The sequence below is a fragment of the Lepidothrix coronata genome, unplaced genomic scaffold (genome assembly GCF_001604755.1).
Source record: "Lepidothrix coronata isolate B3197 unplaced genomic scaffold, Lepidothrix_coronata-1.0 Scaffold181, whole genome shotgun sequence".
Lineage (NCBI taxonomy): Eukaryota > Metazoa > Chordata > Aves > Passeriformes > Pipridae > Lepidothrix > Lepidothrix coronata.
In genome coordinates, this window is record NW_016690361.1 from 722,176 (window position 1) to 743,842 (window position 21,667).

Consider the following 21,667-nt stretch of genomic DNA (forward strand, 5'->3'; position numbering starts at 1 on the left):
AACTACTTCTCTCTACATTCTGTAGAGTTAGCCTGTGGAATTTGTTACCAGATTGGAGGGAAAATTCCGGACATGCAGACACACAATACATTTTTCTCATGGAAAGCTTTGTTTAGTTCCATATACAAATTCAGAGTTGAGTAGTATTACTCTGCTTGTGCAAATCAAATGTGATGTTTTTTTCTCACCTAACTCCTGATAAAGTAGAAAAACAGGGAGGAAGGCTACTGTTTTACTGATTTGCCTTTCTTGGCTCCCTCACTCTGGGTTAAGTGGAACCTCTGGAACAAGAATGAGACTTTTTCTTACTGTAGAGCAACAAAGTACTGCCCAAGCAGGAAAATTTTAACATGGAACATGGGATAGACAAAGTGAGTTCAGACTGGGAGCTAACACACAGACAGTTTAAAAAGTGATGGAAAAAAAGAGACTTCTCCAAAACACTCATAGAATATTTTCTTGAATTTGTTGTAATTCAGAAACTCACATAAAAATTGCTGTACTAAGACAAACTGAGGAGGAAATGAGTTGGCATGCAAGGAATAAGGGATGGGGCACAGACAGATGATTCCAAATCCATTTTTTAAATTCAGTTTTACCCAGCACATCTGGATTTTTTTCTGTTTAAAAATGTGTAATCTAAAAGATCTTCACTTTTCAGATACAAACACCTTTTGGTGCTTTTGTAGAATTCCTTAAAGGAAAAGGTATTAGCAGATGTACTTCTCAGTTTTGGCTTTTGGGATCATGTCACAGTCCTGCCACATAAAGTATTTAGTTTATATAGAAAGTATTTAGTTTCTATAGCCGGTGGAGAGTGACAGCTATCATTAGAAAGTGACTCATACCTAACTTAGGAGACAAGTGATCCTTTGGAGACAACCTTTTCTCCAGTGACTACATGAGGAACCTGATGTTTAAACTAGACACTTGATTCTCAGGTATCTACATTAATGGTGTAAAAAAAGTGCTGTCTTTTTTTTGTTTTGGTTTGGGTTTGGGGTTTTTGTGGGTTTTTTTGGTTGAAAAGTCTTGCTATTACAACCACCCAACAAGTACCCACGTGAGTCAACTGGTGGACATAATATTGTCTGTACTGACGAGTGCAGAGCATATGCAAAGTGATACCTCACCAGTAACCCTCACAAGAGTCACATCTCTAAAGAAGGATCACGGAAGGACAAAATTCCCTATTTACATTCAGCTCCATAACAAATTTCAGTCCAATCTCTTATTCTAGTCACTCTTCCAAGAGTGGCAGTGGCTTTTCTGACAGGAGAGAGTACTTCATCATCTCCAAGAGCATCATTTGATACTAGACTAACAGGCTCAGAACGGGATCTGAAGTTGTGAAACAATTGCTTTGATGGCCTTCTTCAGCTTGGTTACAAGAAGCCTTACTTGACAATTCATTTTGAACATCTGGTCTACTATTATTGAGCATCTATTTATAAAGCTGGCCTCAACAAAATTCTCATAGAAGTGTCTGTCTTCAATCAGTTTGTGTGTGTCTTGTGGCAGCAGAATATTTTACAGACATTACTTCCTAATTGTCCAGGGTTTTCTTATACAAATCAGCATTCCTTTCTAGAGCTACTTTATTTATATATGGTTTTTATTAACAGAGCTGTTTCTGCATACAACATAAATGAAAACAACTCTATTGGAGAAGCTGTGAGTCATTGTCATGATTTTATTACATATATTATTTCAAGATCTCAGACAAGGCATGAAAAGACTTTAACAAACAGCTAGCAGTGGCTTAAATTACATACAAAACACTGGGGGTTTTTTTCTGTATTTGTATTAAGATTTTTTTAAAAGCTTATGGATTTACCAAAGGTAGAGAAGTAATTGTAAGAACATTTGGAGATGTTATAGGATATCTGAGAGGAGGCAAGAAGGAGAAAGCATGATTCTCATCCAAGAACAAAGATAAAGCATGGGACAGTTTGATGTACTACTGTTATTACATGGGTACATCATATATCAAGTGAAGGCATACTGGGGAGTGATTACAGTTCTGTGTCTATCACATACTTCATCATCATACAGTGGTTAGGGTTGGAAAGGATCTTAAACAGCACCTGGTTCTAGTGCCCCTTTGTGGGCAGCAACATGTCCAGCTTTTCATCCACCAGCACTCCAAAGTCCTTGGCAGGACTGCTCTCAATTTCTACATCCCCAGCCTGTATTGATACCAGGGGTTGCCCTGACCCAAGTGCAGAACCTTGCACTTGGCCCTGTTGAACCTCATGAGATTTCGATGTGCCCACTTCTCAAGCTTGTCCTTCCTCTGGATGGTGTCTCATCCTTCAGGTGTGTCAAGGATGACACCACTCAGCTTTGTGCCATCTGCAAATTTGCTGAGGGTGCACTCCATCCCACTATGTCACTGATGAGAACATTAAACAGTACTGGTCCTGCTACAGGATCCTGTGGGACACCACTTGTGACTGAGCTCCATGTGGACACTGAGTCCTTGACCACTACCCTCTGGATGTGACCGTCCAACCAATTCCTCATCCACCAAACAGTCCATCCATCAAAACCACATCTCTCCAGTTTAGAGAGAAGGGGGATCATGTTGAAGGCCTTACAGAAGTCCATATAGATGACATGCATAATTCTTCCCTTGTCCACTGACGTAGTCACTCCATCAGAAAAGGCCACTAAGTTGTTCAGGCAGCATAATTTCATTAAATTCATACCTACAGTAATTAAAGGCACAAGCAGGTTAAAATATAAAAAAGTAACCTCTCTTTTGTCTTTCTCCCAGTCCCAGGGTCTGTCACCAATACATTAATATTATGCTCAAAGAAGTTCAAAATGACTCAGTTAAACTTGTAATCAGACCTTAGGGAAAAAGTCTGCAAGATCTTCCTGGACTTCAGTGGGTCAAGAGTCTCTTTCTAAATTCTTTCCTATTAACAAACCTCCTTTTTTCTAGTTTGCATACTCTACAAGGTGCAAGGACAAAATGTATTGCAGGGATTCAGTGAAATATAGATATTCAGCATATTATTAATAACGATAAGGGGACAAGAGTTTTGTCATATATAGCAGAGCAAGAAAATCCTCCTAAAGATAGACATTTTTCTGACTCAAAAGCATCAAACTTCAGTGATCTCTGGAAAAATAATAAGAGGATCTGGCATAGGTTGCCCGACGAGATGGTAGATGCCCCATCCCTGGAAACGTTCAAATTCAGGGTGGATGGGGCTTTGAACAACCTGATCTAGTTGAAGATGCCTCTGCTTATTGCAAGGGGATTAGATTAGATGACTTTAAAAGTCCCTTCCAACCCAAATTATTCTATGATTCTGTGATTCTATGTGACATCAAATTGTATATATATTTGTAATAATTTTGGTGCCTCAGTGTTGGATAATCCCTGGAAGCACCCTAAAATTGACACTGCTAAGTGATCCATTGGATATGCAGCATACCCTACACTCAGGAAAGTGTTTTGAGTACTGTTTTACACATGCTTTAAAAATTTTGAGGTAAGAATTACTTTCAGAGCAGGAATTACTTCCATTAGTCTGTCATCTTCTGCATATATATATATGCATAAAGAAATAAAAAGAAAACTCAAAATGCTACTTCTATAGGAGCAAAACACTGCTATTGGTAATGTAGCTTTAAGATATTGGATTGTCTGGAAAACTTTTTTAGCAGGAAGCAGTGTTTCTGCATGAAATTCATTGTCTGTAAGTGGGCCTCTATAATTATGCTAAGTATTGTTCAGTCCATCGTTAGTCGCATAAGGAACAAGAAAGATAAACTGAAGGAGAATATTTCAGTATTCCACTTCCAAGTGTGTAACAGCTGGTCAAGGCTAAGGAACACTGGCACTGAAGGCTATAAATTCTGCTGGAACTTGGGTCGTTTTCCATCATTCTGGCTTTCTCACATTAATAATCACTGCAATTGAAACCACAGGAGCTCAGATGTGCTCTGTCACTCTCCTTCCAATCATCTCCACACATTGACCTGTCCTGGAGTCTCACTGGGGCCTTGAGTGGTAGTGACAAGCAGAAAGCTGTGATTTATACAGTGCTGTGCTAATTAAGGCAGAGCTCACAAGTGCTGCTAGAGTTCAGCCTATGTCTGTGTTTCCAGTAGAAATCTTTGTGTTTAACAGTTTAAAAATGTGGCCATTAAATGCCATACCAGGTTGCAATTTGGCATGTGAGTTCCCAGCGCCAGGGGAAATCTTACAATGAAATGCAAAACCTTATTGGTGCTTTTGAAGTAACTTGGGTACGTATTCATGTGCATGCACACAAACATCTCTGCCCATCACCACGAGTTTGGAATGTGAAGTACTTAACATCAGTTACACAGATTGTTCAACCCACAGGATTCATCAAGGCAGCTCTCTTCTGACTGCTCCTCACTTCAAGGATGACAACAGAATTCCTCTCCCCTGTGTAGCTTTCAATGGCTGGCTACTGTCCTCCACCCATCACGACCAGGAGAAATATCACCTTCTTTACTCTGCAAGAGCTGAAGTGGGGGTGCTCTCAATTTTTAATGCCCACTCAGCCTTCTTTAGGCGCACTCGGACATCTGGCAGAGATGTGGAAAGACATTGTGGTGTCTGGAGCAGGCTGAGATGATCTCACATTCAGCTGTCCTGGTCACAACAGAACTGGTCTCAACTGACTCTTCTTGGTCCTCACCTGTGTTTCTCCCATTCCTGGGCTACAGCCATACTTAGTCCCAGTCCCACAGTCCTCCTCCCTGGTCACTGTGCAGGGAGACTGTGCAGGGACTGGGGCTGCTGGAGGAGTGGATGGTTGGGGTTAAGGGCAAAGTACCTAATCTCCCTGTTGCTAAGATTGCCTTTTGCTTAACAAAATGGGGGACAAATGGATGCCTGGCTCTCAAGACTGCTGAAATCTCAGTGATAAGTGCCACAGATGTGCCTGTAAATAACTGTCTACATCTAAAAACATGCCCATGAATGAAAAAATAATTCACTGAATATTTCCGGAAAGTGAACTGAAAGAATGAGGAAAGAGGAAGCAAATTCTGCCTTTGAATTTGCTAAATTCAAAACTTCTGCTAAGTTTTGGTAACATTTGCTGTGTTCCTAGTATATCACATGTTAAAGACACACCTGAAAGTCACAAGCACAGAATAATAAAAGATGCATATGCAGCATTTGAGAGTAGTAGCATCTAGACTTTAAGCAGTTTGCATACTAATTTCTTCCAGAAAATTTGGTTCCTTTAGCTTTTGTCCCTCCCTAACTGGACAGAAATGTCCGGTTGATGTAGTTGTAAAGGAAGGAGGGCAGGAGCCAGCGGATCACAAAATATGAGGTATGAAGGAGTGCCCATTTCAATCAAACAGTCAGCATGAGCATTCTTATTTATGATATGTTATAAAAGGTTTATTGCCTGTTTTACAACTCTAGCTGCCCAAAGTTTGATTTAATCAGAAAACATGCCAGCAATGTGCATTGCCAGCAGGCCTAGCTTTTCATGCCCTGGAAGCTGTGACAGCTTAACCTGGACTGTTTCCAAGATATTTGTTAGTGGACATGAATCCTTCAGGTACTTGGGAGAAAGCCTCCACTGTGACTTGTAAATCTCTCAGGAACTGAGGACAATATCTGCACCCTGAATATCTCCTAGTGAATAGCAACACTACTCATTATTATTGACTGGATATGTCCCTATTTCTACTGCCCCATACAGGAAACCATAATCTAAACTGCTTGGTAATTTTTAAGTGATCACTGCTGTGTTTTGCCATTAGAAGTGCTGATGTCTCACTTGAACCGGTGCAGGACCTTATCTGGCCTTGCTGGCCATGGGGAATATTGTCTCCTTCACTGGGGTAGACCATGCATTGCTGGAAAGTTTTCCTTTCTCTCTCCCTTACTTTGCCTCTAACTGTGAGTAGAAATATTCCTAAATGTAGGGATAGTTGAGATTTTGGAAGAACTTGGAAAGCTAGAAGTCATTTCGCTTAGGAAGACTGCAAAATGCCTTCTCAAAAGGGTTATACTTTTTTCCTTTATGCAGTCAGAGGTAGTCTCAGAGAGAGAACTGTGTTATCTGTCTCTGTTACACCAGAGAGAGATAATGTGTACATGGCCCCAGCAGCCAAGAGAAGGCAGGAAGGACAGGGAAGAGAAGACAAAAAGCCCTGAAAAGAGTGGGGCCTTGCCTTTTTCTCCCTGGGGCCCGGTGCTTCTACAGCACTGTGAAGTTTTTGTAAGTTTTCTGTGTTCTGGCCTTCTAAATAAATTTTTTGATTTCTTTCCACTGCCTTGGTATTTCTGGGGATACCTCCATGTCTTACTTTACATTAAAGAAGAGAAGGAGGAAGAAAACAGATGTCTCCTCCTCCCGTAGTAGGGCTGAGTAATGAACTTGCTTTCCTGGTCCTTTTTCACCTTTAGCAGTTGTCCTGATATAGACAGAGGCCAGCAGACATTTGCTGCCTGCAATCCTCCCCAGCGCTGTGGGCTTTGCCAAGCGTTGCCTTTGATCCACTGTGGCTCTCCTTCACCAATATGAGATGTTGCTTGCCATTTGGGTCAGAGTGGGTGTGCAGGTGGGAAACTTCATTGGCTGACTGGGTGGGATTGCCCTCAACTGGAATTAAATGATCAACAGGCATTTTTTAAATTGGGAAATTAAAGATAATTTTTTTAAAATGAGCTCCTTATGACTTGGGAAGTGGACTGAAAGAAAATAGGATTAAGAAATGTACCATGGCACCAACAGATTTCAAGACCTCTTGTGTCTCTGTTTTGTTCCCTCAAAGTGGACAGAGAAGAAGGCAAGTTGTTGGCAGTCAGATTTCTTTATTGACTATGCTGGGTCAGGCCGTATAGCTTCTCATTAAGTTCCTTCAAATGCACAGTTGTGGGAAGGAGAGGGGAAGTCTAGAGAGGCAGTTAGTACTGTCAGCTAATTAAATTTAACTAGTTTCCTTCAGTTACTTAAAATTCCATCTAAGCCTTCAATATGCGTGTGTGTCCTGATCAGCCTTCCGATTTTAGGCACGTGGTCCCATACACAGCAATGCATCATGTCCTGTCCCACAGATATCAAAGCTTCACACTGATCTCAGAGGAGGACACCAGTGAATGATGCATCAGAGATGGAGCACTCCCTGCGTTTTATCTGTGTTACCCTGGATTCAGAACTCGTGCTGAGCCAGAGTGACACGGGAACACAGCAGCAACACAAACACACACACAATCAAACAGCAGTCAGTGCAGAGGGTCTGGTCAGCAACTTATTTTCCCAAGTTCCAGGAAAACTTACCAGGAGATTAACTACTGCAGAAGTATCCGCACACAAAAGTGCCTTTTATACCCTAATTATTTTATAGTATACAAAGTAATATCTTGTGCTATTAAGCTATTTGTTTACCAACTGTCAAAAGCTGCTGGCTGCAGAAAAGCCATGCTAGCATACTGTATATAGATTTTAAGCTAAGGTGCCTTATGGTACTGAACTGCTAAATTGTATGAGCTTTCTGCATTCAGTAGTGTTACATGAGGATAAAAGATCTCAAACATTTGTCCTGGACCTTCTAGTGAATGGATTTATGTTCAATGTCAAAGACAAAAACAGGAAAGTAATGAGAAAAAATATAATACAGCCCATTTATTGCTGTGTTCTTTCCTTTGTTTTTCAAATTCATCGGAAACAAAAAGCTGCAAAAAGAACAAGCTTAATCTTGAAAACAGAACAAGAATTTGCTCAACTTTACCTGCTTAGTAAATGAAGGTTTTACCACTCTGAAAACCTTTAGGACTGCTAGAAAAGAAGTGATGGGAAAATATAAAGCCTTTTTGGAATAAATGAGAATGTAAATCATTCAGAGTTCAGGCAGTGCTCAGCTCATGAATGCATCAAGTTCAGAAAAGATTAATAAACCAATATTTCTTTTTTGTGCTCTTCTTTGGAGAAAACAGTTGGCTTCGATTAAGTAAATGAAGATCAAAAGAACAGAGAGTCTAGGTTAGGTGTAACTGTTCAAAGAGAAAGTTGACTCCTCCATGTCTTTAGTTGTGGGAAGGATATTTTTATTAAGCATATAGCATTATTTATAGCAATTCTGGATGGTAGGGTTCCAAAGTATCTTTAAATTGTCTTTCCCTTATTTAACTGGCTTAAAAACTGATCTAGGAAGACCATCTGTAGATAATAGACGTGAGTGTACAAGGTGAATGATACTGTAATTCAAAGTATGAGTGGACACCTAGCTACCCTGGTTGTATTGTCACATGTTGAATCAGCTTAGGGAACCTTAGAGCCAGATAATACCCTTTGTCTTGCTTGCATGTTTTAAACCCTAGGAGTGAAAAATAGGGTAGAGCTACAGGACAAGAAATGTATCTTGCCATTGATGCTGTGGTCAGTGAGGTTTGAAATACAAGTAGAGACACAGTAGGTGAGAAGTAGGACAGAAAGATTGACTTTAACAAGTCAGAAAAAAATTTATGCTGACAGAAATTATGAACCTCAGAAAAGCCAGACTATTCCCTTGTAGTATGTTTGGGAAGTGTATTTTTCTTAATACAGATACTCCTTTTAAGATAAATTCTTACATGATGATGAAAGAGTGCCTGTTCATCCTCATATTAATGCATTTTAGATTATTTTTCATGAAGAGCTGTTGACATTTTTTTGTCTCAGTAACCCCTCACTCGCTTGCAAGTACTGTTGCTGGTGACCTCTCTTTGCCCTCTGATTTTGGATAACGAGCCTTCATAGCAGACATGCTGTTCTCTGGATGAGACAAAATGTTCTCAGAACTTAACAGATATTTCCATTGGAAGCTTGGCTCACATGATCAGGGTGAATAAGCTGTCATGTCATCCACTTGTGACTCACCTGCCACATTTTGTTTTTAAAATAACATGGAATAAATTAGGGAACAAATGGAAGAAACCCCCAGAAATCTCAAGTTTTGAGTTGCAGGAGAAAAGGAAGCCTGTAGTACATCAGTTTTTTGTCTTCAGCTTCATTAAGTTCTCCATTTCCTTGGTCTAAAATGAATCCTGCAGACTTTTCTGTGCCTCTGCAATTTAAGTATAGGTATAGTTGAAGCAAATTAAAAGGAAGCAATCATATGATTAACTTTAAGACCAAGATACATATTGATAACATGAGGGCCTCTGTAAGGATCATCAAAAAAAGAATGGCATTGCTATAAAAGGCTTGTGAGTTTGAGAATTTTTTCTGTTAAAGAAAAACCTGAAATTTTTGAAGCCGTTACTTATTCTCTAACAGAAAATATGGGAACTGTATTGAATTGCTGGTTTACTTCAGAAAAACATGTCAAATGTAATCTATGGTGATGGAAGGACTGTAAGACTGTCATATGAATAATTTTTGCCAGATCGAAATTTAGCCCCAAACCCAAAATTTTCTTAGAATTCAGATACTCAGATCCACCAATACATCTAAAAATCCAGTTCAAAAACCTTCCAGATCAGACCCACTATAAGTCAGAAAAACTGTGCAACTCTTGACCTCGTGCTGTAACACCTCTCCTAAAAAACTTCACAGATATACAAAGTGGCTGGAACCATGGGATCAGGAATATGGTTAAAAGGAAGGGCTGAGCTCTCGGGGTACACTGCCTGCCATTGTGTGCTGGGTTGAGTTAATGCAGGTGGGTTGCAACAAGAAGAAATTACTTTTTTCTAATTTGCATTGCCTGAAGACTACAGAAGTCCTAATTATGGTCCAATATCTCAGTGAATTAGAAAATTTAGGAAAAACAATAATCTCAGGCTTTGGGACAAATTTTGAAAAGCTAGATTGTTTCTGACACAGTTCAGCAATAATTAACCTGATTCTAACCAGCCTCCTTTGGAGAATGGGAGCATTTGAGGCAGCCCTGAACTTGGCGAGGGATATTTCACCCACTTGACGAACATCTTTAAACCAACCCAAATTTAAAATTAAGCAAAGAAACACTAACCTGAATATTAGATGAACAGTATAAAAGGCAGCACCAGAATGTACTGATTCTGCTCTGCTATTTTTATTTAATTCAGAGATCAGTTTTCATTTAAATGAAAGATGAAGTCTCTTTTAACTTTAATGGATGGGGAAATATTTTTCTAAATAGTTAGATATATTAAACTTGGTTAACATTTCAAATAGGTTTAGTTTTTTCTATATGATCAATATTGATCAATATTAGGAAATGTACATATCTCATTTGCAGTATTACTAACAGTTATGTAATCTGGCATAAGAATTCTGATTTGTTTGAGTTCATATTGTTGCTCATATCTCATATGGTTTCAAATTATATTTTATAATAAAACTCCAAGGATTTTTTTTGCTGCAAAAAGAAAAGGATGGATGTTTGCATTTAGAAGTTTTCACTAGTTACAGCAGCAGTTGCCCAAATGAATTAAAATTTAGGATTAATGGAGATTAACTCAGTTTTTAAACCTCAGATTAGCTTTAAGAATAAAGTCTGGGAGGAGCAAAACTGAGCAGTAGCCACCATGTGTTCATGTATAAGGGATTCATAATGTTAACTTCTGATTTACACAATTTTTAATATACAAAAGTTTGTCTCCTTTATAATTAGACATAGAAATTTGGGGCCAAAATAAACACACTTAACATAAGTACATTTGAGAAAATATTCGCAGACATACCCTAGTTTATGTGAGAAGCTTCCTAATTCCTTCAGCAGCTTGGAGTTGCTGAAGTGGTATAAAGCCACTTCTATTCTTCCTTTTGTGTGGTGCTTCCTGAAGAATAAGACAGAATGATTTCCATACATAGTAAATCAGTATGCCTGCATGTATAGGAGCAATTTTAGAACATCACCCTAAAAGTCACAGAGGAAATGTTATCTAACGCAGAGATGAATAGTGGTTAGTTCTCTGTGTACAAAACTCCCTTCAATCCCTCTACCTATCCTCAGAGACTTTCATCTAGAAACAAACCTTTGTTCACCTGTCTAAGCCTGTGTGAGCCCATCCTGGTGTAGTACAGATACAGACCAAGAGCAATATTTGTTTTCCAGTAGCTTTTGCAATTTTTTATTTTTTTTTTTTTGCCAGATCAAAAACATTTCTTTATTGATCTGTGTGAGTGCTATGGTTTTAACGAGAGGTAGGCACTGGGTGACATTAGCAACCAACTAATGTTGCTAATGATGCTAATGATGCTGTTTCCCCTCACTTTCCTCTCCATGATTCTATGATTCTTCTTTTAACATAAATTAGATGATGTCAAGGACGGCTATGGAGTGTAAACATTTGGTGGTTTTGCCCATTTCTTCTGTCGAAACTTCCTTGAGTGATTGCTGTGGTCTTACTTTTGTGTTAATAATTTTATGGTAGACGCTGGTACACCAAATCAGGAGGAGAAGTACCACATAGATTTTTCATTTCCCTTCCCTCCAAGCAGCCTTTATGCACAGGTGGCTAATGGGAGCCCTGGGAGCCCTCTGCTACACCATTTCTGTGATTACTGCTGCCACAACAACATAAAATTATTTCTATGATAAAGCAATACTTCATGTGCATGGTGACCAATGGTGGGAAATACTTCCATGGGGCTCGGTGAGGTCCATGTTGCCGCTGGACCCAACTATGTCCCAGCACAGAGATAATGGTGACAATCTCACTTGACTGGTGAGTACAAAAAAATTATGCTCTGCTGATGCTTCATTGTAGTAGATTTTGACATAATTAATCCCGAGTTTTTTGATGTTTTGTTTTGATGGTTTTTTTCCCATGGAAACAAATTAATTTGGATGTGTATTTGTTCCATCCTATACAGTCTCCTCTGAAGACACTGGGTGGGATGGACTCATACCCTGTTCCTGAGTGCTCTTTTGAAGGATTATTCAGGATATGTCTTGCCACCTTCAAACACAGTGCATGTCTCCTGGAGACATGCCAGAGAAGCTAAGAAGAGTGCTGCATCACAGGGATGTTTAAAACCACAGAACTTGACAGCATGTGGATCCAGACATGGACACAGGGCCCAGACAGAGCAGCCTGGCAACTTTCCGGCGGTTCTCAATGGAACAGTGAGACACATGGATCTACCAAAAATCCAAAACACATTATGCTCAGGAGGAATCCTTGATTTCATACAGTTGATATAAAATAAAACAGTGTACTGCTGCACAGGTTGGCTTATGCAGCACTCATGGACCATGTTCCCTGAAGGGTCTATGATAGGTGGTGATCATTCAGGTTGGGAGAAGATTAATAAAACAAGAGGAAAGGTAATAAAAAATAGTTTCTTGAACTATTATAATTAGTCTCTGTATGTACAAGTGTAAAGATTCATGTGGTCTCCTGCCCAAAAACTACTACCTATTTATTCAATCTCCTGAATCAGATTTAGAGAAATATCCTCACAGCAAAGGAGTATCAAGCAGCTCCTGTCTGAAACTCTGCAGGCATCACCTCTGAAAATCTCCCCAGTTCACAAAAATGCTACAATGACAGCTAAGATTTCCTGAAAGTCCCTCTCTAATCACAGATGCTGTCCATAGTTTTTCAAATCTTGGTTCTTCAATTCAGGGTTCATTAAATAACCTGAAAATTTCAAATGCAGACAAATTTCTATCTCCTCTCTAACAAATCTCTTCAATGCAAGTGACCAATTAAAAAGACTTTCTATGTTAGACAATTTCTGTTTAGCCACTGAAATAAAATTTCTAAACCAGGTCTGAAAAAGTCTCACTTGTAATTCTTCATAAGGCATGATGGCTCCAGTGGTTATGAGATTTTTTACACAGTGATTTGGGTAGCTACAGTGTTTGAGAGAAGCTGGATTACATGTGTGTTTGCCTGGATAATGAAGGGGGCAAAAGCCCCCTACAGAATCCTGGCATAACAGAGCAAAATGAATGAGAATTAGAACTGACAAAAAACCAGTACTCGGTTTGCTAACACATTCTGGGAAACTCAGCAGGTGCCACTCAGTTCAACTTTTCAAAAAACAAAGAGTTCAACTTTCCTTTCTGCCAATGTGGATTTCCTCAGCAATATGCCAGAAACTTTTTCTGACATATGAGTCAAATGGGAAAATTTTTGATTTCTTGAAAAACTTTACCTCTTCTCACAGACAGACACACACACCTCCCAGCCCCTACCTACACTCTTCCTAATTGCATTTTGAGCTATTTCAGGCAGGAAAATTTTAAGCTACCTAAACAGTGACAGCTATCAGGGTTTTGTCTGTGTTCTTAATTGAAAATTTATACAGTAACAGTAAAAAAAAAAATGCACTATAAAAGTGAATACATGTGATATATTTAGAGCAGTTGGGTAATCTTATTTAAAAATAGTTGATGACTTAGTTAAGTTTGTAGTTTTTTAATCTATGCTGAGTCATTCTATCAATACAATTTATTAACCAAGTTGTATCATGTGCAAACTTACATTTTTGTTTGGAACTGACATCAGATTATGAAAACATAGTTACTTGCTTCTTTATGTTCTCTCTTTTTCTTCTACCTCAGCAGCTTTCTTCCATGCTTGAGTATATTCCAAATATACTGAAAAACATGCTGAAGGTTTCAGATAATTCCTAGACTAACTCATCTAAATGCTGGTATGCAAATGGCTTGTGTTTGTCACTGTTGAAAAATCTACCTTTAATAGCTGCTGTTTAGTATTTTCTTTTTTTTTCACCTTTTCATTTTACTGTGAGTATATGATATGACTACTTTTAGTAAATACAGGACAGAAACATCCGGTGTGCTTCAATATTGGGATTTTCCCTACTTTCAACAGCTTTTGTGCATGCCTTACAATTTTAATATATCTGAAATTCTCCTTTGTATTATCTTATCAGCTGACCCTAGACAACCATTGATTTTCTTTTGTCTCCCTTATCTTTTTTTTATTATTCATAACTTCTAATTTACATTAACCCCTTTGGGCATCCTTTTTTTTTTCTGAATTTTTTATATGATTCTGCAATTAATTATTGGGGTTTTCACATTCCCTCTAAATCAAGTTTGTTCTTTTTTTGTGTTTTTTTTTCCCCACGTGGTTCTCTCCTTAAATTGCAAGATTGCGACCAGATGATATTTTTAAACCACTTTCCAACTTGCATTTGTAATTGTTTGTTTAAATTCTTTTATTCCATCTAATCTGAGTCAACTGCTTTTGAGATGCAGTTTTGCCATACAAAGCTTTTCTCTTCCTCATTTGTCCATTTTGCCTAAATAGGTTAAAATAATTTTTTAACACCTCCATTATGCAGATTTTGCTGTATGAATACCACTGAAGTGTATTTTCCTCTTCTGAGAAGTTTCACACTAAAACAAGGGAAGCTGATGCCCTACTTCCCTTCAGTTGGCAGTAATTCCAGGGCTTCCATTTACAGCTGCCAATTAACTGCCAAAGCCTGTTGCTGAATCAAGCAATTGTGGTTACCTCCAGAGCTGCCCGGGTGGAAATTCACTGTCACCATACTGTTTCCCTTCCCATTTGGTATGTGGAAGCACAGGCCCATTTCATAAACCTGGATGCCAGCTCAACTTAGTAGATACAAATTTCAGCAGCAGCAGCAAAGCTGACTCTAAATTAAATTTTGTGAATCATTAGAAATATTTGAATGTGCTTCTGCCAATGTCCGAATTTCAGTTCTTATTCCTGCAAGTATAAAATCACCTTCAACGTGCAGCTGTTAGCTACTGGTAAGTTCAAATTATCTTCATGAGGGTCTGCATACCTATGGGAAAGTGCTTAAGGACTTGAAAATTAAAGGTGGTTGAAATTTATAGCCGTGGTAATATGTGAGTGTCTCTGTTTAGAAATAACTGTTCCTATCTATTCCTTTCTTGTGGGCTGTATAAAATAAACAAATTGATTAGCTTAACTTGACTGTGCGAAGAATGTGTTTATTATTGAGAAAGAACTCCTTTTGAAGAAAGGAATTTTAACTTCAATTTTTAAAGGTCATTGTAAATTGTTACTATCATTGCTCTGAATTCACCAGAGACTAGTATTTGGGATATATTCCCATGCAGCTATGGCAGGTGTTTCAAAAGACCCTCGCATAAGAGAAATTTGGATATTGATTACTGAGTATTGAGCATTTGTCATCCAAATAACAAAAATAACTCCTTTTCCCCACTCAGGCCATTTATCCTGAGCTGGCAACAATCTCCACAGGCATCTCCCATTCTGGTTCAAGGGTCTGCTATACTGAATCCTCCACCTCCCATTCTCTCCTTCATTGCACTTGAGCCAGGCACAGAGTTCTCTCACTTTTCTTTATTTGGTCAGTAGCTGTTTTTTTAGTTAGTCACTGAAATTTCTAACAAGCTGCGTATCACTTGCCAGAAAAAGTTTGCTGCTTCAATTCATTGTACCCCGTCTCAAAAAGGAATAATGTAGTATTGCTCTTCTTAAATTGGAAAGGGCATTTCTTTTGTTTATCCTAATGTTTCTGCTGTATTTTGGAGCTTTCATGAACATATTCTTTTTCTATTTTTGTCAGTCTCTAAGCATTTTCTTTATTATTAAAATTTTCTAAAAATTTACTTTTGCTTTTGGAAAGGAACATTTTGTGACATTTTGTCTGTAACTGTGCACTGATCATCAATGTTTAATTAAAACCTGTCACTGAGAGTTGATGTCCTTCCTAAGGAATGAATTTACTTTAGCAATGAAAGTCTAGAGGGGCAGTTCTCTCCCTGTCACAGATCGACTAAAAGACCGCAGAGACATGCAGCAAGACAACTAACAGTTCTGTGCATATTTATGGACTTGTTGTGCATGTGGTAAGTACTCTCCTGACAGCTAGTGTTAAAGCCAATCAATCATCACTTAAATACATCACTGTGTATATTCACCTCACTCCTTCATTAGCATTCATTAGCAATTAATCAACACAGCAGTAGTCTCTGGAAAGATCAACAATCCATAAGGTACATTTACATTAAAGATGAGCAAGTGAACATTTGTTCCACTTCAGCTAAGTCTTGTGTATTGTCATTTTTTCAAGGAGGGAAAGACATCGATCAAGCAAATGATTGATTGATTGATACATATAGCATGTCATCTATTGCCTCTGAAGACCATTTTTCTTCAAACCAGAGGACAGTAGTTTTGCTCAGAAAAAGCTTTCAGACTTCAGTTTCACAGTATGTGTTTTATCATACTGGCTAGAAAGTCTTCCTGCCTTCAATCCACTGACTTTTGAGACAACCTGTGTTGTTGAATCTCTTTCATTTTGTAATATAAGAACATATTTTAAGGTAAGGAGGTCCAGACATACACTTTTAGCATCAGACATGAAGTTACATTTGTTTTGCTGATTTGCTTCTTCAGCTGAAACAATTAATTAATACCATTTTTTTAGTGAGAGGGGAAAAAAGTATATTAAGGCATATGCAGCCCTACTTTTTTTCTATTACATTAGAAATAATAAATCTTAGTACTTTCAGAGACCTTTACAACCCTGTGGAAAATTAACTAAACTAAGTTTAATTGAAGTAGTTGTTCAGCTCCACTTATGACATAAATATATACTAATAATGATATTTTAGTGTTTATCTTAAGTACCCTTCAGACTTTATAGCAGTGAAATTATATAACCAGGTTTTAATTCAATTGTTTTCTTTTGTGATAGAAAATACGTATTTCAAAACAAAGACTTTTTTAACCTCAAATGGAGAAATTAATGTAAAAGAGAATTTATCACCCTATATCCAATGAAATTTAAACAACTGCATTAATAAAAATATCAAGTTGTTGAGACACTAAGTAAACATGTATTTCTTCAGTAATTCTTTTGCTTTCATGAAGCTGCATTTAGCTGCTATCACTGTGTTGTTAACGTGATGAAATATGCAGTATCTAATAAACATTCAGTGCTATGTGAATATGGAAAGCTTCCTTTTTAATACACCAATTAGGGATTTGGCTTGCTACTTTATCTGCTTCAGTATATCTCATTATTCATTATTTCTTTTTAAATACCTTCACATACAAATGCTATCTCTTTCTCAACTATGACCTGATATATCTTTGGACAGAAATAACTGGGTGTATGACCTTGCTGTGGCGTGCACCAGATTTACTAAGCCTGTCTTGTACCAACATTTCAATGCAGAAGTTTGCTAAGGTTGGAATAACCCCTAAGTGAAGTACTGTGAATGTGCTTAAATAGTGATTTATGTCTTCCATGTGTAGTGTGGGGACGGGAAGAGAAGGATTTGTTTTCCACATTGCAGAAATAGAGAGAGTTGCGTGGTCATTCCACTTAATGAAAGATTTTGATATTCTGTTTCACTATGATTTGAAATGAACACTTCCCTGCTTGAAAGTCTTCATCTCCTTAGTAGGACTATTTAGACCCTGCAAGCTCACATCAGGGAAAAATCATGTGTTATGGGAAATCTGGTAGGTCATATCTGGTACCTGGATGCCTGCAGAACCCTGCCAGAAATAAAGGCTTCTCTACAAAAATATGTTGATGTGACCAAAACTCTTCAGCATTTAAACACAATGAAATATTAAGCACAATTATTCCAAGGAATTTTAAGCTTAACTAAGACTACTCATCCCATCTTTCCTCTCTGCTTGATTATTTTCTCAGTGATGATGACGTGATTCACAGAGGTCACAGTACCAGCAACCCTGGCTAGAGAGATAGTAAACAAAACAACAGTGTGGATTCCATTATGGCTTTATCTGCCCACTCCTGTGCTACCATCTTTATCAAAAAGCTCTTACCTAGCACAAAGATAAGATCTACTCCTCTTTCCCTGGGCAGCCTGTCTTCTGTGCAGGAAAGGCAACATTTTACATTTGCGTTCACAAAATGGTTCTTTGAACTTCATTTTTTGTACGACTTTGATCCAAATTTTTCTCCCATGTAAAAACAATCCCACAAATGCACATTTTATTTTATACATAAGCATTGAAATTTGTTAAATTAAATCTTTATTTTGCAGAGGGAAACCCAACAGTGATTTTTACTTTTTAAACTCCTTTTCTATTTCTAGGAAACTTCAATGAACCATTTTATGGTACGATGATAGTGCAATGAGAAGAACTTGTATTCAAGACGATTAGACAATCACTAACATAAGGCACTACTGAATTTCTCAACCCTACGGGCAACAGAAATGGCAGAGCAGATTTTAGGGAAATTTTACACATTAGTACATAAACAGTCTGTCAAGAAATCGCACCCTTCAGATGTCTGCCTCTGACAGTCTTCAAGACATTAAAAAAATCATAAATGTGATTTGCAATAGAGACATTTACTAGCTTTAATATACAGAGACTGTCATCACTAGGCAAATCCAGGAATGTCAAGTGAAGATTATTAGAGTCTGAAATATCCATACAGCAGAATGGCATGTATGGATGTATGTTATCCAAAAAATCATGAACTTCTCTACTCAATGACTGGTTTGATCTTCAGCCCACAGTCCCTTGTAGTATGGTCCTACATGCTTTGACAATGTGGAGACATAACCGTAAAAAGGAAAAGTAGAGGTCTATGAAAAGTCAGTAAAACTGGAGCTTCGTGGAATTTCACATGAATTACTAAAAGAAAGGAAGCATTGGCAAGGAGAAGAAACAGAATTGAAAGAAGGACTGAGGGAAGGAGAGAAACATGACAAAAATAAAAGATCTGAAGATGAATAAAGGATCTGAAACACTTGGAAAGAAAACAGTTTATCTTCACTGCATGCTTTGACTGGTATGTGACTCCATGGCTTTTTTATTCAAGTTGTTTTGTCCTGACAGTAGCTACCTAAAGGTTTGCAGAGTTTTGGTGAGCTGACAGTCTCAGTCCAAATGTCTGCAGACAGACATTTAAATTACAAGCGTTCCAGGATAAAACAAGAAACAGCATGGAGATGGAGCCTAAATCACATCCCAGATGTAGGGATGCTCTATCTTTTGGCTGTGCAGCTGCACTAGCTGTCTTGGAATCAGCATATCTGGGGCTAACTCTAAGGTCTCAGGAGCCAGTGTTATCAAACTAGTACCTTTCAGGTCATTACAGTCAATAATTCCTTTTTAAGTATAAAAAAGAAAAGAAAACAAAGTGAGATGATTAAAAAGCCAATTAGCAGATCAAAGTATGAGAAGCTAAGTCCTAGAGGAGAAAAAGAATGCATGTATGGTAATTTAGGCAGTAAGGAAGATAATTAGAACAGGATAGTGATAATGGGATAAGCTGGGGATCAAAAATCATAGAGTTGATTGGAAAAAATAGAATAAAATTAAGGAAAATTTTAATGACTCTTTGAATAAAACAATTAACCATGTAAATATTATGATGAAAACTTGTCTAGAAACCATATGACCTCTTTTCAAGGAGTACAGTGATCCACAATTCCCAAAAAAGCATAGTTTCAACTCTTCTTCCCTGAGAAATATTTCAGTACCTCTGATGCAAATAGCTTTTGGGATAGTGAGCTGGATATAGAAGATGTAAGTGGAGCAGCCAACAGAGATTAGAATTGTAAAGGCAGACTTCCCCATCTCATCCTTCCTCCTTATCTTTTTCATAATTTTATCTCCCTTTTTCAGCAAAGACCTCAGAGTTTTGGTGTTAAAGTTTGAATCCTGATTCACTTTCTAATCTTTATTTTGCTTGACTTCCTTCCAAATTCTTTCTTTGTCTACAGTTCTCAGAGCTCTAGCTCTCTGATGAGGTTTGTTCACGGCCAAAATTTTGGTTGGCCTTTTCTCACTGTGCTGTGAGCACACATCCCCCTCCTTGGCCCCATGCCTGCCTGAACTCCTGATCTTATCCCTGCTGTTGTCCATTTGATCAAAACATGCTACTCGGGGACCTATGACAGATGGGGCAAAGAATGAGGGGAAACAGAAAACTTTCTTTTTTGTGAGGTTTCCAAAGACCACCCTTGAGCTTTGACTCCAAATGCCTCACAGCATTGTGAGTCCACAGATTTCTGTGTTCTCCCTCACAAAGTCCTGTGAGTCTTTAAACAGAAAGGCCCCTAACAGTTTGCACCCCATGGCTCTGTCAAAGCAACAACATGCTTACATAAATATTGTTTGGCTCTAACCCCTTCCATGTGGCTTTATACCACAGGAAGTTCACTTTCTTCTAAAAAGCCTGAACATGAGTGGGGGTAAGGATGAGTTTCAGTCTGTGAAGTATGAATTAGCCTTTTAGAGACAGCTGGGACTCAAGAGAGAGTGAAGGGTTTGCAATATAACAAAAAAGAACAGGAAGGAACAGAGCTATGAAGGAAAAGAAATAAATCAGAAGCATAAGTAGAAAAATAAACATCTCTTTTATATTACCTAAGGAGCTTCCGAAGTAAGATCAGCAAAGGAATATTACAGTCACTAGACAAAGAACATTGTCATTAATGCCAACAATGTGTCTTGTCAACAATACAGAAAAAGAAAGAATCTTCTCTGAAGATCAACTGGTAAAGATGAAATACCATCCAAAAGGAGATTCTCTGAGTGAATAATATCAAACAATATGTGTCTCTTCAGTGTTCAACTATTGCTTTGGTGATAAACAGAGGTAAAAGATGAAGGTGTTATACCTCTGTGGCCTGAAGAAGCTCTGGGTGGGAACTCCCTATTTCTTATGCAAGTAGAGATCATTGAGAAGAGGAACTATGAGGTAATACTTTCTATTTTATCTCTCCTTTATATCTATCTCTCTTTATATCTTACCTCTCTGATTGGCAACTCACTTCGTGGAATGGAAAGCTGCAGTTGGACCAGAAGAAGGTCATAAATGCCTAGCTTCAGGTCAAATTCTTCCTTCCTTCTCAAGCCATAGTAGCTGTATTTGAGAAGATTGTGTCACTGACACGTATCTTCCTTTTATCTCTGGAGGTAACTCTCTTGTTAGCTTTTCTCCTTGTGGAGGGAGAAGAAGAGACATATTTCTGGTAACTAGGAGGGCAGGAAAGAAAAGAAAAAAATGATCATGTCTAGTTTCTCTTTCACAACCTTCTCATTTACTTCAGGTTAAAACCCACTGTACTGCTCTTAAATAGTGATTAATGACAATTCTAAGTCCATTGCTAAGATGAGTCCGGAAAATAACAGCAAAAGACCTAACAAACACTGGAGGTGGGAGCTTTAAAGGTAGAAAGTGGAAGAAGAAAGAAGAAAGACCATCTATGCCTGCATAACTAATGGGTTCAGTGATTTTTGGCCCCACAAAAGCTGACGCCAGTAAGCTCTTCCAGGCACCTTTTCAAAGGAAAAATGCAGTATGTACTGGTAACATGGTCCATATACTCATAACACTCTCCCCTATTCTCTAAATTCATACTTTTGTTGGAAGCACACAGTAAGATGCTTCAGGATTTTGTGTCGCTCAGTTTAAGTATTTCTCTAGAAGATATGTGGTTTCAGATCTTGGACTTCAGCCTTGTTTTCCACTCCAAGAAACCTGAGACATTCTGCCATTACGTGACATCACAAGTCCCATAACGGATTTATTTAACATACGTTGGGGTTCAGTTAACTAACTAACTAATCCAATTAGTTTGGATTTATATCAACTTTAGCCATCTTTAAACTAGCCATTTAGTCTAATCCATTTATCTATCCCCTTGTTAAAATGAGAGATGAGCATGTCCAAGGGTGCTTCATCCTTCCTATCGTATATATCTGTTTTACAAGAAATAGTTGTATGGAAAATCATGTACT